Source organism: Mustela nigripes, chromosome 7 (genome assembly GCF_022355385.1).
Source record: "Mustela nigripes isolate SB6536 chromosome 7, MUSNIG.SB6536, whole genome shotgun sequence".
NCBI lineage: Eukaryota > Metazoa > Chordata > Mammalia > Carnivora > Mustelidae > Mustela > Mustela nigripes.
In genome coordinates this window covers 61,725,702-61,740,062 of record NC_081563.1, presented here as the reverse complement: position 1 = coordinate 61,740,062, position 14,361 = coordinate 61,725,702, and positions in this window count along the sequence as shown.

Here is a 14,361-nt window from a genome sequence, read left to right as displayed (position 1 = left end):
GGTTATGATCTCAGGGTCCTGGGATCGAGTCCCGCATCGTGCTCTCTGCTCAGCAAGGAGCCTGCTTCCTCCTCTCTCTCTGTCTGCCTCTTTGCCTACTTGTGATCTCTGTCAAATAAATAAATAAAAATCTTAAAAAAAAAAAAAAAACTCAAGCCCTTGCTTCTCCAATTCTTGTTGTTTGGATGAGTTCAAATGAAGTTTTCAAAAGCACGCTGCCCTGTGCCCCTTCCCCGCACACAACAAGGTGTGGCCATGGCTGGGCGTTGTTAGCAGGCCCTAAGGACTTCATGCAGAAGGACCCACCAAGAACTGTGAGGCCACCACATCTGCATTCAGAAATCTTTCACTTCCAGAAGAAGAGCAGTTCATTTTCCTCTGTTCCCCCTTAAGAAAATCAGACCACCAAACCAGGCCATCAGCATCATTAGAGCCTTGATAATTCTCTCCTCATAATAGCTTTAGTTGGTCTCTTCTGGCATTAGTTAGGTGACAGAAGAGAAGTAGTCATCAAGACATGTCACCAAGCTCCAGTTCCTTCTCTGCCAATTTCTCATAAACCCCACAAATGTGTAGCCCCACAACCACTCCAGAATTATACCAACCCTTTTTAGAGATCACTGAATAGTTGGAACTGTTCTGGTCCCTTTTTCAGAAATTAAGACACCTTTTCTTCTCTAATAGTTAATCATCGGTATTTGTTTTTCCTGCCAAATTCAGCAAAAGGAACTTTTCCTGTAGAAAATGCCTATCCTTATTTCATCTTTCTTTGGCAGCCTGGTAGAGGATAAACAAATCTCTCTTGTCTCCCATTTCTGCTTATATACAATTTGCCTGTTTTCTTTCTCTTGCTCTTAGAAAAAAATAAAAATTCTTTGCCCAAGGTCAGTTATCTAGCCTCCAGGTTCCTATAACATGAAGAATCTCATCCTAAGAATTGTTATTCTTTTTTTATGGAGCACCGCACCGAGACATGAGACATGGTCTGTGCTCTTGGATGGCTTTTATTTTTAAGACACTAGGGTGCACATAACACAGGCACAAGCTATCCCATAAAGTTCATGAGTCACACACGCCAAAACCATACCGATGCACACTATCATCCTTGCCTTATATAACCTTTGACTTCACATTGCTGATTTGAATAGTTCTAAACCTTTTGCAAAGACCTGTTTGAGGGAACACCACTCTGGTCATTTCTGACACAATTTTTTGGGGGGGAGTAAGATTTTATTTATTTATTTATTTGACAGAGAGAGAGATCACAAGTAGGCAGAGGCGGGTGGGGGGGGAGAGGCTCCCTGCTGAGCAGAGAGCTTGACACAGGGCTCTATCCAAGGACCCTGAGATCATGACCTGAGCCAAAGGCAGAGGCTTAACCCACTGAGCCACCCAGGTGCCCCCTGACACAAGATTTTTATTTTCTAGAGAAAGAACTTGTTTTCCCAGAAATGACAATGGTAAATAATGAGGTCTGGTCATGAATATCTGTAATAATCTATTGTTTTCATTTTTATGATGTTCTAAAATAACGTGTTACTTTTGAGAAATGGGTTTTCTCTATACATTCGTTTTGTAGGCAATACTATAGGCTGTTTTTAGCATGCATTTGTGAGTGCATGTTTCACTCTTTAAAACGACACTCTTTCACTTCCCTAACACAGAGTGGGCATTTAATACATTTCTTGAATCAAGGAATGAATTTCACAAATGCATTTTCAGATGCTGCTGCAGGTGAGAAAGATACAAGTATTTGTGTCTGCTCATTAATAAATTAAATATGCAGGGGCGCCTGGGTGGCTCAGTGGGTTAAGCCGCTGCCTTCGGCTCAGGTCATGATCTCAGGGTCCTGGGATCGAGTCCCGCATCGGGCTCTCTGCTCAGCAGGGAGCCTGCTTCCTCCTCTCTCTCTCTCTGCCTGCCTCTCTGCCTACTTGTGATCTCTCTCTGTCAAATAAATAAATAAAATCTTTTAAATAAATAAATAAATAAATTTAATATGCATACAGTGGAAAATTATATTATTTCACTTTTTAAATAGTTAAGAAGTATAGGCCATTTGCACTATCTAACTGACACATTATAAACTGCAAGCCCATTTGTGTCAAGTGGAAACAATCGCATGTCTCTCTGTGTATATTTCACATAATAGCTTATGTCATAAAAACCACCGCCACTGCCTCATGCCTCACTCGGGTCCTGGGTTGTCAGTGCTTATAGGGCAGAGCCTCTGTCATTTTCATCATTTCTCCCCCTCACCACAGAATAGGACCTTAGGAAAAGCTCTCGTATGTGAATAAAGACTTACAAAGTAGACCACTCAGATTTTCAGGAACTTCAAAATCCTATCTACCCTGGATTACAATGTTTTTTTTTATTGCTCTCAGTTCTCAGATTTTGAAATGCAATAAAATATTCAAATAGCTCAAATCCAAATGCATTATAACACAGAGTAACTCTGAGGAATTAATTCTGGAGCCCGATTCTTCACATACTACCTTCTTCCATATCAAGACCTGTTCTAGTTGGTTCTAGCATGGCTCATGGAGTCTTATATTGGCACCCACTTGCCTACCTATTCCAGTGATTTCTGTGGTCTTGCTTAAGGAGTGAGGGAAGTGTCAGCATGTACTCTTCACATAAGATGGGAAAAGAACCATGACACTCTCCTGAAAAGGCTGAATCTTGAACTCCAAACTTAATTAGTAGATAAAAAACACAAGATTAGTGGATTTTCAAAAGAAACTCCATTTGGGACTGTAATCATGCGGTGGGGGGAAGCATACATATTAATTATTTGGATATTAAGCACTTAAAGGAATTTTGCTGAAGATTACAGATCTTTTGTATGTATTGAATTAATAATTCTAGAAAATTTAAATATGCTCATTCTTAAACATGTTTTACAGGAAGTCAACTCTTCTTCATGGGAATCTAGAACTTTCATTTTTTTCCTTTTATTTTAGCATAAATAAATCACACTGAAAAGCAGCTGCAAACTAAAAAGGAACTACTCCTTTAAAAAAAATTGACATAATTTTAGTTCTACTAACATCTTTAGAATTCCAAGCTGGATTGTTTTATTGCCACTGGTCTTCACATTTAAAGGTTTCAATCTCTTTAAAGCTAATATGACAAAGAGACAAATTTTAAGCTAAGTCCAGGCTTGTGTTTTTAGCTAATTTACCCTCAGTAAGACTAACATGATATCTTGTTTGTAGAAACATTCAAAGTTAATATACTTCCGATAACGTTAAGAAGTCGCGATTCATTACTCCCAATTTTTAAATATTCTAGAAGGAAGACACTTTTCACTATAGGAGCCGAAAGGGGCAAAAGAGCCCTGACTTTTAGGTTGTATCTTTTCTTCCTTTTTTTTTAGGGACAAGGGATCAACCAGCAGCAAGTAAATCAATCTGAATCTTGAGGTATGTATATATATATATTTTTTCTCAACATAATATCAAATGCCTAAACATTGTGGATACACTAGCACTGAAATAATAAGATAATGGCAGTAATTATTTTAATAAGAATTGTCCTAGCCCGAAAAACAGATAGATATATCACTTAATGTTGCCCTGAAAGGTAGTACTGAGTACATACACAGTTGTGGTGACTAATGTGTACTAAGAGAATCCTTCCGCTAGCATTTTGGACACTTATGTCGCCACATATTATTGATAGCACATATTAATTTTACTACATGGCATCTTTATTTTGTAAAGTCTAATTGCAGGAAAAATTCTTTTCACCCCCTAGATTTCGATAGACGGGCTACAGAGAAGGCTGTATGTGGTGGAGGTCCACTATCACTAAAGAGGTTTGCTGATGATTGAGATAACAGTTCTGGGAACCCTGTTCACTGGCCTCTTAAGAGGGAAGGCAATTAAGTACAACAGACTAGTGTTAAAATCAGGATGAGGTCCTGATGAAGATACACGGAAACCAAACGACTTGGAATTCAAGTCTCCGCCCCATATTCCTGTGTTCAGGTATTGCCTACTGAAGATTGCCCAAAGCCTTTCACTGAACTCAAGCCCCTAATCAAATATCACACAGACTGCATCTTGGTCCTGAGGCAGAGATAACATTGGATCTTTCTGGGTGTAATTTCAAATGTGATGCTTAGTTTGGCAGAATGCTTTGCAGAGGTGAAGAGAGTAACAGAAATCTGGCATCCCAAACCAAACACGCCTGAGTGGCCCATGTACTGTTTCCATAAAGAAGGTCAAAAAGGCTGTGAGGAAAGGTGTATCAAAGGTATCCTTGAAACTCAGAGCCAATAAAAATGAAACTATTCTCTTCTGAGACCTAATTAACTTTTATATCCAAAGCTACACTGCACATTTGTTCATTGCTTACGACTGGGATGAAAAAAATATATGTGCCATGGAACCAGGCTTTGAAATGATCTATTGGGTGGCTTTTCTGTGTCTGTAAGGAATTTTCTGTTCTTTAGAGGTATTCATTCAATGAATAAGTAAGTCTATGCTAATTTTTTTCTCAAGATGTTAAGTATTTTCCTATATCTATTTTCAAGGAATCAGGGACTTAGTCCAATAACTTCCAAAATATTCCCTTCAAATCCTAAAACAAAACCACAACAAAAATGTTCCAGAAACAAATTTCATGCTACAGGCTTTGCAAGGATTAGTCTCCTATTAGACTCACTGTTCCTATATGATCCTTTTTCATGTTTTAAAGGAGGATATATATTTTTCTGTTACCTTTCCTGACTGTAAAGCAATCCCAGGAACCTGCAGGAGGCACCATAAATATGCAAATTTCTGAGAGATAACTGTTTTCAGTGGCTATGCCTCCAAGTAGTCCGGGAAACAGGAGAGCTGAAGCTGCCTACTTCCAAGTAATTCGTATGTTGGTGGTGCCCCCTGCTGCAATCACAGGTTGTCCAAGAAAGGGAGAATAAAATGGAGAAACATTTAGATCTGGTTAATATGTGAAATAAATGCCCACCACCCCCAGCCATACCCACATTCAGAGTTCCTTCTGCCAGTCACAGATACACTTCAAACACTTTCCTCGGCCTAAAATTGTAAAGATTTGCTTTTATCTCAAAACCTTTAAATATGCAGGTTACACAGGAATAGGTATTATTTTCAAAAACAAAACAAAATACACCATACCAAGATCTGCCACCATATTTTTTAAAGACTGAAATATCTTAAGAATTTCCTAGAGGTTACCTAATGATAATAAATTCTGAATGAGAAGAATATCATCCTACTCACTAGGAGATGGGAGTAGGAAGGGAAAAGTTAACGTGTTAACAGTGTGTAGAGCTATTATTCAGTTTTAAATGGCTTTATTTATTGAAGGAAAATTTTGTGGGCCATTAGCTCATAGTGTGGACTGGACATTTTGATATTCAAAAATAAAATGAAATAAAATAAATAAATGAAACATTGGAAAACTGATTGCCGTAGCTCTACAGTTACTGTTGCAAATTTTCATATTAAGACTTGGTGGGGGGGGGGTTGGTGATAGAACAGAATAACAGGATACAATTCAGACCTGTGCCGGTCTATTGAATACATAATATGCATTTTTAAATTGCCTGAATATATATTCACATGACAGAATCTAATGGGTTTAGGAGGAGCCCTCGCTCTTGATCAAATCATAAAAACTGTTATAAACTTGTCTATCACATCAGGTCACACACACTTCTTTTAAAACTGTTTTTGTCTTGTTTAAATACTAGAATAGGAATACGTAAAGGAAATTAAACCTTAATAAACCCCAAGACCCTCAGTTAGGTGTTAGAATCTCTAGATAGAGCCACAAAGGTAAGCCTTGATGACACAGATACTTCTACTATTGGACACTCCCCAATCTTCCCCAATGCCCCAAAGTCCCCCACCCGCAAGCTTTGCTATTTTTTACCATCAGTTTCAAACCTGCAGGCTCTCTCCTAGTGTAAACCTCTTACAGTGGCTGTAGCGGAGTTTGAATTTCACCTTAGCTTCGCACTTCATTTTCATATTCAGATCTTCGCAGCTAGAGCACAGTAGAGGACTGAGGAAATTACCTATATAATTTTAGCAATGAGTCTGCCTTTATCTGCATCACCCAGGAATCTTGTATCCTGTCTGTAGAGCCCTGGCCTGAGAGCCTGTGAGAAGAGAGAAGGAGAGGAACTGGTGGATATTAGTTACCAGGCAGAACGAATTAGAAATACATCTTGATAGTAAAGGTGTCCATCTTTCCCTTATTCAAAACTTAAACAAGCTCCCATTATTCTATATGATGAGGAGAATTTTTAAGCCCCTGCTCTGGACTTTATTGCTACAGAAGGTGAACCGTGAAAAAAAGAAAGCCAGTGCACAAAACAGCAGTTGGGAATCGAAGCTCCTCTTTACCAGAACCCCTGCCATATATGTTCTGTCACTCACCTTCTAGACACTCAGTACAACCATTCAATCTATTGAATCAAGAGACTGTTTGATCTTATCTGCATCTGTGAGCTGACTGTCAACCTACTTAGGCTGCATATTAAATCATCTATAGTAGCTGTATCAAGCTGGGATGATCTGTTAATTCTAAATTTATTAACCCTTGGAGTGCAGTCATCATGTTTAATCTAGTGTAGCCCACATTTATTTTACAAGACTAAATCCTTCTTTAAGATAGGGCTATGCTGTAGGTTAAAAACAGCTAATGTGGGTTTCATTATGATAATTGGGGGTAGAGACTGTCTGAAAAATATAAGTGCGGCTACCCTAACATGCTATGTATGTCTGGTCCCAAGCACTCTTCCTAGACTGGGTTTGCCTGTGAGATGAAATTTTCTCCAGAAACCGTTCTGTCTCTAAAAAGAATGCAAAAGGAAAAAGAGGGTGGGGAAGAAGTGAGAGAGGAGGAAGGCCTCTGACAGATTTCCAGTGTCTAAAGCCAGAAAGACTGATTTCCATGGTAGTGCCAACTGCCAATGTAATGCTTGAGGAATAAATTTCCAAAGGCACACACCTAGCAGAAGAGGCTAACAAAATTCCTTAAGTGAGTCAAACTTCTTGATCAGTAAGGACCACCTATTTCTGGAGAGAACAGCTTTTTTTTTTTTTTTTTTTTTTTTTTTTTCCCACATACACCCTTTCCAAAGAATTTCAAGCAATTCAAAATACAAGGTAGTTCTGTTGAAAAGAAAAAAAAAAAGTTCATTTAATATGTTAATCTGTTCTTCAGACAGAAAAAAAAAAAGATATCCATCTCTTCTACTTGCCCATTACTGATGTTATCAACATATTCATAGCTTTTCTTTCAGACACAAACTGCTAGGCATGCTCCCTTTTTTGGTAACCACGTGCCTGATATCTCTCTAATGTAGCCTAATAACAATTTTAGCATTCAGATGAAGCGATTTCATTCTGTGACTGCCTTTTCTATTAGATTTGATTTTGAGAAGCCCCAGTGGGTGCCTTCGAGGCAGAGATCTATCTGTGAGGCTGCTACCGACTCAATAGCAGCCTGGGCTAACCTTGACCTTTCCCGAGACCCCGCTCCATCTGGTGCCAGCCTGCTTTCCACCGCCCCCCCCCCCCCCCCTTCTTGCTTCATAGTCAACATTGATCAAGGCAGAACGGAGCGCCTCCTCTCCAGGATGGGCTGGGCAGGCTCAGGAGGACAGCACATTTCAGTATATGGAAATGATCAAGCTTCTTATGCAATCATAAATCTACATAGGAGTCTTGTGATTTGATATTTCATTCACCTCTAAAGATTTTTTTTCTCCCTCCCAACAGGGATTTATAAGCTCTGTAAGAGCTCCCGGACAACGGCTTTCCCCAACACCTGGAAATTATCAAGCTTGCTGCTTGCTGAATGATGCTAACAGCTCTAATGCTGCAAATTCATTTTTAACAACTCACTGGCTTTTATCTAGGATTTGCGTGTGTGTGTGTGTGTGTGTGTGCGCACGCACGCTAGTGCGCGCGTGCGCGTCTTTCCTTAAGAAAAAATCTACCAAAGCAATGGACAGTATCAAAGACACCAAAATCAAATCCGACTGGAATATCCTACATCTCCACACCCATCTCCATTATGTATTTGTAGATAGATAGTCTTTTTTTTTTTTCTATTTGTGTATTCTGTCCCCTTCAACTGCTTAAGAGGGCAGAGATAAAGAGGAAAAAGGAGAAAGAGTAAAGAGAGAGAGATGGAAAGATGCCAGAGAGGTAACTGGATGTAACATTTGAATTGAGCTTGAAACCTATCTCTCCCCTCCCCAGGCCACATTCCTCCTTTCCCCAAACCCACCCAAATGGCTCCTTCTCAAATCACCCACTACAGTACACAGATGCCTCCTCTGCCTCACACTCTCTTTCTTTCCTCTTCTTCTGTCTCAGGGGCTGGGTGGTAAAGAGGCTGACTGAGGGGGAGTCACGTGGGCAGCCCGTGGGCAGCGGCGGCAGCAGCTCAAAAGAAATTGACTGACTGGCCGCTTGGGCGCATTTCAATATATGGAAATGACCAGAGGCTTCTGCAATAAATCAGCACTCAACACTTTGTCATTTTCCTAGTTCTGCTTCATTTTCCTATTTTCCTCTTTTTCTCACAGAAGCCTCATTTCTTGTATTTTACCCTCCTGCGTCTCTTCTCACCTCCAAACCTCCCCCCCCCCCCCCCAATATTGGCGCCCCCCCCCCAAACCCCCCCCCCCCCCCCACTTTCTGTTCTCTGGCTCCCCTGTAATTGGAAACATCCGGTCGACGACGATTGTTTCCCTTCCCTTTAATTTTTTCCCCCCTAACAACATCGGGCAGTGTTTGCTGCCGTGCTTCAGATTTTCTTCGACCACAGACGCCCGGGATGCGCTTACTCAATCCTCAGGACCCGGACCTCAAGCCCCTTGTGATGAAGAAAAAAGAAAGACACGGTCCTTCTTTCACCTTTCCCCATCCCAGCGCCCGCTCCCACCCTCGAGGAGTTCCCTTAGCAAACTTAAAAGAATATCAGAAGCAACTTGTGCCGTGAAATGCCCGGGATAGCGCTAGGGGGTAGCCAGAAGAAAAGGGAGGGATGTAGTGGGAATCTAAGTGGGTTTGCAGGTTACTGCTTTTCTTTTGCAGATCCTGTGGTGCCCTCCACCTAACCCTGCCCCTATGCCTCGGGTCTTTTTTGAACTAAAGCCGCGCATCCCTGCAATCTGCAATTACTCTGGATGTTTCTCAGGAGCTCAACACAGCCTGAATTTCGTGGCGCTCACAAAAGCGAAATTAGCAAAACCCCATTAGCGCGCCGGTTTTTGTGTTGTGTTGTGTTGCTTTTTTAACTTCGGTGCAGATGCAACCATTACCTAGCTTCCTCCACCCCCTCTCCCGGCTCCTACTTGAGATTTCTAATCTTTCAACTTGGGACTCTCTCTTGTCGACTGGGCAGCCTCTCTTTTTCCTTTCGCTTGGATCTGGGAACAATAGGCATGTAAAGGGTCAGTGGGCATCACCCTATAAAGCTCAGAACCTAATTAATTTTATTAAAGGAGGATCTGTTTATGCAATATGACAGCCTGGGGGAATTAACCATTTGAGTACACAGACGCTGTTCAGACACCAGAGATTGCCTCTTCACATCATAAGCTTATACTTCCTGCCCCATTTGATGCTGGGCGGCACCGTGATCCGGGTCTGGTTTTTTGTTTGACCTCGTGAAGAGCTTGTCTAAACCCGGGGTTCTGCACAATTCGAGGGACGCCCAGAAAATCCATATATTCCCATTGCCAGATGACAGTTGAAGTGCCCACCCATTCACAGTTAGCTGCAGTGACGGCTCAAAAGGTCTCACTATTGGGAATGTGGGGGGTGAACCTCTCACTGAGACTTAAAGTGGATATTTGGAAATATTCTACTTGAAAATCAAATTGTATGAAATCCAATATGCCTTCTCAACAGCAAAGGAAAATGTAACCATTTTAAGTTGTTATTTTTTATTTTTTCCTGCCACTCTGGCAATTTGAAATACATTTTTAATAACCTCCTGGAAAAAAAAACAATTTAATAGTTCAGACATATTGTTCCTTGATATCTTTGTGTATTCCTTAATTGCCCAAACAAAGTTTATTTCATTTACAAAGGCTAACTTTATGTCTCCTGGGAATTCTAATGTCATAGGTTTTTTCTTTTTTTTTTTTTTTTTAATCATCACCTTGGATTTTGTTCAACAGGGATCTAGAAATGTATAGCATATGTATAGAAATAGATATGATAAAATATTCAAGAGCTCTCTGAAGGAAAATGTGCTTGAAAATAACCCCCTCTTTTATGGAATTTGTTTTGATTTAGATCTATAGATAGTAAAAAGAATGAAAGAAACTGTGAATTACACTGAATATAAGATGTTTATCACTTTAATATTACACTTCCTAGCTTCCATATTACAGGGCTTTAGAATACTCCCAAACTTTCAGATTGAAGCTCTGCCTTATACGGTCTGCGGTCTGTCTGGAAAGACCTGCCAGCACATGCCAGCTAAAAATGAGTGTCAATTAATAATAATAAAAAAGATCCCTTATTCCTACACTCATGTAATTTAACAGGTTTGCAGAGGAACATAGGATGACAACAGTTGTGAGAACATTCCAATATATGCAGTTCTAACAGCTTTCATTCTAAGACGGCAAAGGTTCCTAAAATAGAATGGCTTAACATTTCTTTTTTATATTAAAAGTCCAATCTACACTTCACATAAAATGTTTTTTTATCACAAAAATATTTGTCTCTAACAAAATGCACTTTTTGTTCTACCAAAAAAGCAAACATCTTGAAACAGATTCTCCCAGCTTTTTACAGTTCCCCATTGCAATTTTCTGTACTATTTTCAACTGCCCCCTCCCCCATATGAGATACTCTGAACACTGGAATAAAAATAATTACAATTGAAATACTGAACTGGAATGTCCTGTTTCCCAATATTGCTAACAAATTCTCTAATTCTTAAACTGCTCTCTGTTGGAACTAGGCAAATTGGGAAACTTACACTGATATTTCTAAGTGCAGTTTGTTGTTTTAAAAACATATTGTACTGATTAATAAAAATGTGAAATAATTTGAGTTACAAATTTTGAACTACAAATCGCCATCTGCTCAAATGGGGGAAAACCAAAAATTGCCGAATATATTTTCTCACCTCTTTTTTTCATGATAACATAAACAACATTCCTGAATAATTAAAAAAAGAAACTGACTACACTTAATGCATTTTTATAGTTCAACAACTGCTTGGTGAGTCCACCTTCTCAAACGTGCAATTATTTTTTTTCTTAATTACTTACATATGTTCTATCAGAAGATGCAGGTTCTAGTGCTTTTCCTGCATATTGTTCAAATCTGTTTAGCTCTATCTATTAGATTACAAGCAAGCCTCTGGGTTGATGTGAAAAAATAGACTGCAATGTGCAGGAACCCCAACTTGGTCTTAGATGTTAACTACGTCAGAGACCTAAGAAAACACTCACAGTATCCTCTGAGGGTAAGGAGAAAATAAAACAAATTTCCATGAACCCAGAACCTGGAGGGAACCCATCAAATAGAGACATAGATACAAAAAAGGATGATAAACAATTTAGCTTATTATTTATGGGAAAGAAAGTGGGAGGGCATAGATCTGCCATCCATGGCTACTGAAAGCAGTTGTTGACGTCTGGCAAACAGGACCTAGTGGAATTTACTAGCCCACCAGCAGAAACCACGAAAAATCATCTAGGATGGGCCAAATTGTTGGCTTTGAAGCAAGGAAGAGGACAAGCAGGACTCACCAGGGCAAGGAGTTGAACAGGAGTTCTACCACAGAGTTGAACATACTGCTTTTTAAACCCTATCCCAGGCTCACACATAACAGAAAAGCACGTTGACTTTTAATCATCCTAAGAATAAAGAATTCCAATTCTGTTCAGTTAATCATAGAATAATATGATCACTTTTTTTTTCTTTCCTTTTCTAAAACCCTGACTATTCTGGGGCAGGGGTGGGAGGAGACATGCTCCTTTTTATTGTAGAGAGACATTTGCGCCATGATCCGAAAGCCAAAACCTCCTAAGTCATGCCTGCATTTATCGGGCTGTGTCAGGCAGAGGGAAGAGGAGCCAAATCTGTCCAGTTTCAGTGCAGGTAAAAGTCAGGCTGTGAATCCCCAGGCCCTGGGAAGGATGTAGAAGTTGCTTTCATCACCTTGGAATGAGGTGGAAGGGAATGAAGAACTGTCTCCAGATATCCCTCAACATCAGTTGCTTTCTCTCTCTTTCTACTCCAAGTGTGATTCCTGGAACATGGCAGCTGTTACTTTTGTTTTGTTTTGCTTTTAATTCATAACCGATGTCTCTAATTTATAGAATATTGAATACTGTGCATGATGTGAAGTAGGCAGGCCTCTTATTTGGAGTGTATTACCAGGTCTTTTGTCTGCCACACCCAGGCTCCTGTATCAAGTGTAGAGGGGAATGAAGACAAGTTAAAAATAAATAAATAAATAAATAAATAAATAAATTTATTTCATGTCCCCATGTCCTCAAGGGCTTCATGGTCCAGGGGAGAAACTGACATACATCTGGCCACAAAACAAGTCAGACTGAGGATGGGAAATAAAGGAGAAATCAAGGAGGGGATCCCAAAGCAGGGGATTTCTCAGCTCCTGGGGAAGGGTGGGTAGAGCTTTGGTTGGTGGGAAGATGTGGTAAGAGCACTCAGGAAGCAAGGAGCCATGACCAGGCACACAAACGGGAGTGGTTAGTTTGGGACTATAGTTCACCTGGTGTATCTAGAGCACAGAGTGGAGTGGCAGGAAGATGTCTGGAGAGAGAGATTGGGGCAAGTTTGGGAGGGGCCTCAAATGTCAGGCTTCATAGTCTTGACCAAATTCCATAAGCAGTGGAAAACCATCTGAGGTTTTTGAGAAGGGTGGGGGTGGCACGCTCTTTGGAGAAATAAAACCTGGAGGCAATTTGGAGGATGGCTTGAAGCAAGTTGTTCTCTGCCATTGAACCTATTTTCCTGTTCGCCAATCTACAGAAGAAGAGGTCCATATGCAAATGACGCAACTTGGATGGAACATTATCGTGGCTTTCTCCTTCATAATTGAAGATGATGCTCTCGACAGTGATTTCTATTTACATGCACAGGATGACTGACTTTCGAAATCTTCACATATAAAAATCTGTTCTTTGAATGCTTCTATATTTGAAATCTTAATGTCAAGAATCTAATTTGCCTTTCCCCGTGTGAGTCCCAAAAGTGTTTACCTCCAACCCTTACTCCTTCCCCTGACCCAATCTGCCAAAAAGAAAGACCCAGATTCATTCTTTTCTACCTTGAAAGAATAAAAAGCGGAAGGTATCAAAGCCTTCGAACCACCCAATCATATTTATTCAGCATCCTCTATAAGCATAGCCCTTTGCTAAACCCTTTTTTTAAAAAGATGAACCCAAACACAGATTTTAAGGAAACAAGGATGAATAAATAATACAGGTCATTATCCTTTTTTTTTTAAACCTTAAATCAAATAACTGGAGAGTAGCTATTGTGATCTAATCACTGGTTGGGTGGTGCTCTGGTTTTAGCACAACATTCCTAGTACAGCCAAGCTGCATTCTGTAAATTAAAAACCTTTTAAAAATTAGATTCTATCTTTACAGGGCTGGAGAGACCAATTTATGGAAATTGGACCATGAGGTTTCGTGGCTTTTGTTTTATTTCTCTGGTTCCACCCAGTAGAAAATACCAGTATGAAAAATGGGATACCATGCTGCATTTCAGATAGACTTCTGCTAATTAGCAAATTACCCTGTCTCATCATAAGGGCTGCCAGCATTGTTTTAGTACGGGTCTGCTAATATTCCATTCTGAAGGCCTTAATTTAAAAATCTTGTATCTTGGCTGCTAAAGTCACTGCAGGCTGAATCTTGTCAAACAAAATCTTTGTTTTCCAGTCCTGGACATGGAGCATAATGGTGTCATTTTAAAATGCCTGGAATGCGTGTGTGTGGAGCTGGGGGAGAGACAAGAAAATTGTCTTTAAATGCTTTCCTTTTAGCACACCTTTGCTGTGATCCCAGATCAGAACCTAGTTCTCTTGAGAATGAAGACTTGCTTTGACATTTTCAGTGAGGAAAATCTCAAGTAACCCATATGGATTTCTCATGCAGGATTTAGCCAAAATATATATTTATATGAGATTTAAACAAAGTCGTTTCTATTGTAACATTTACAATCATTATCGGTTTCTCTGTTAAATTATGTGTTTTGGTTTAAATTAAATCTACTGTCAATAAGAATGAACAAAAAGTGTGGATTCCAGTTATGTAAACACATATTCATATGTGTATTGGCAAATTTAACATAATACATTAAAATA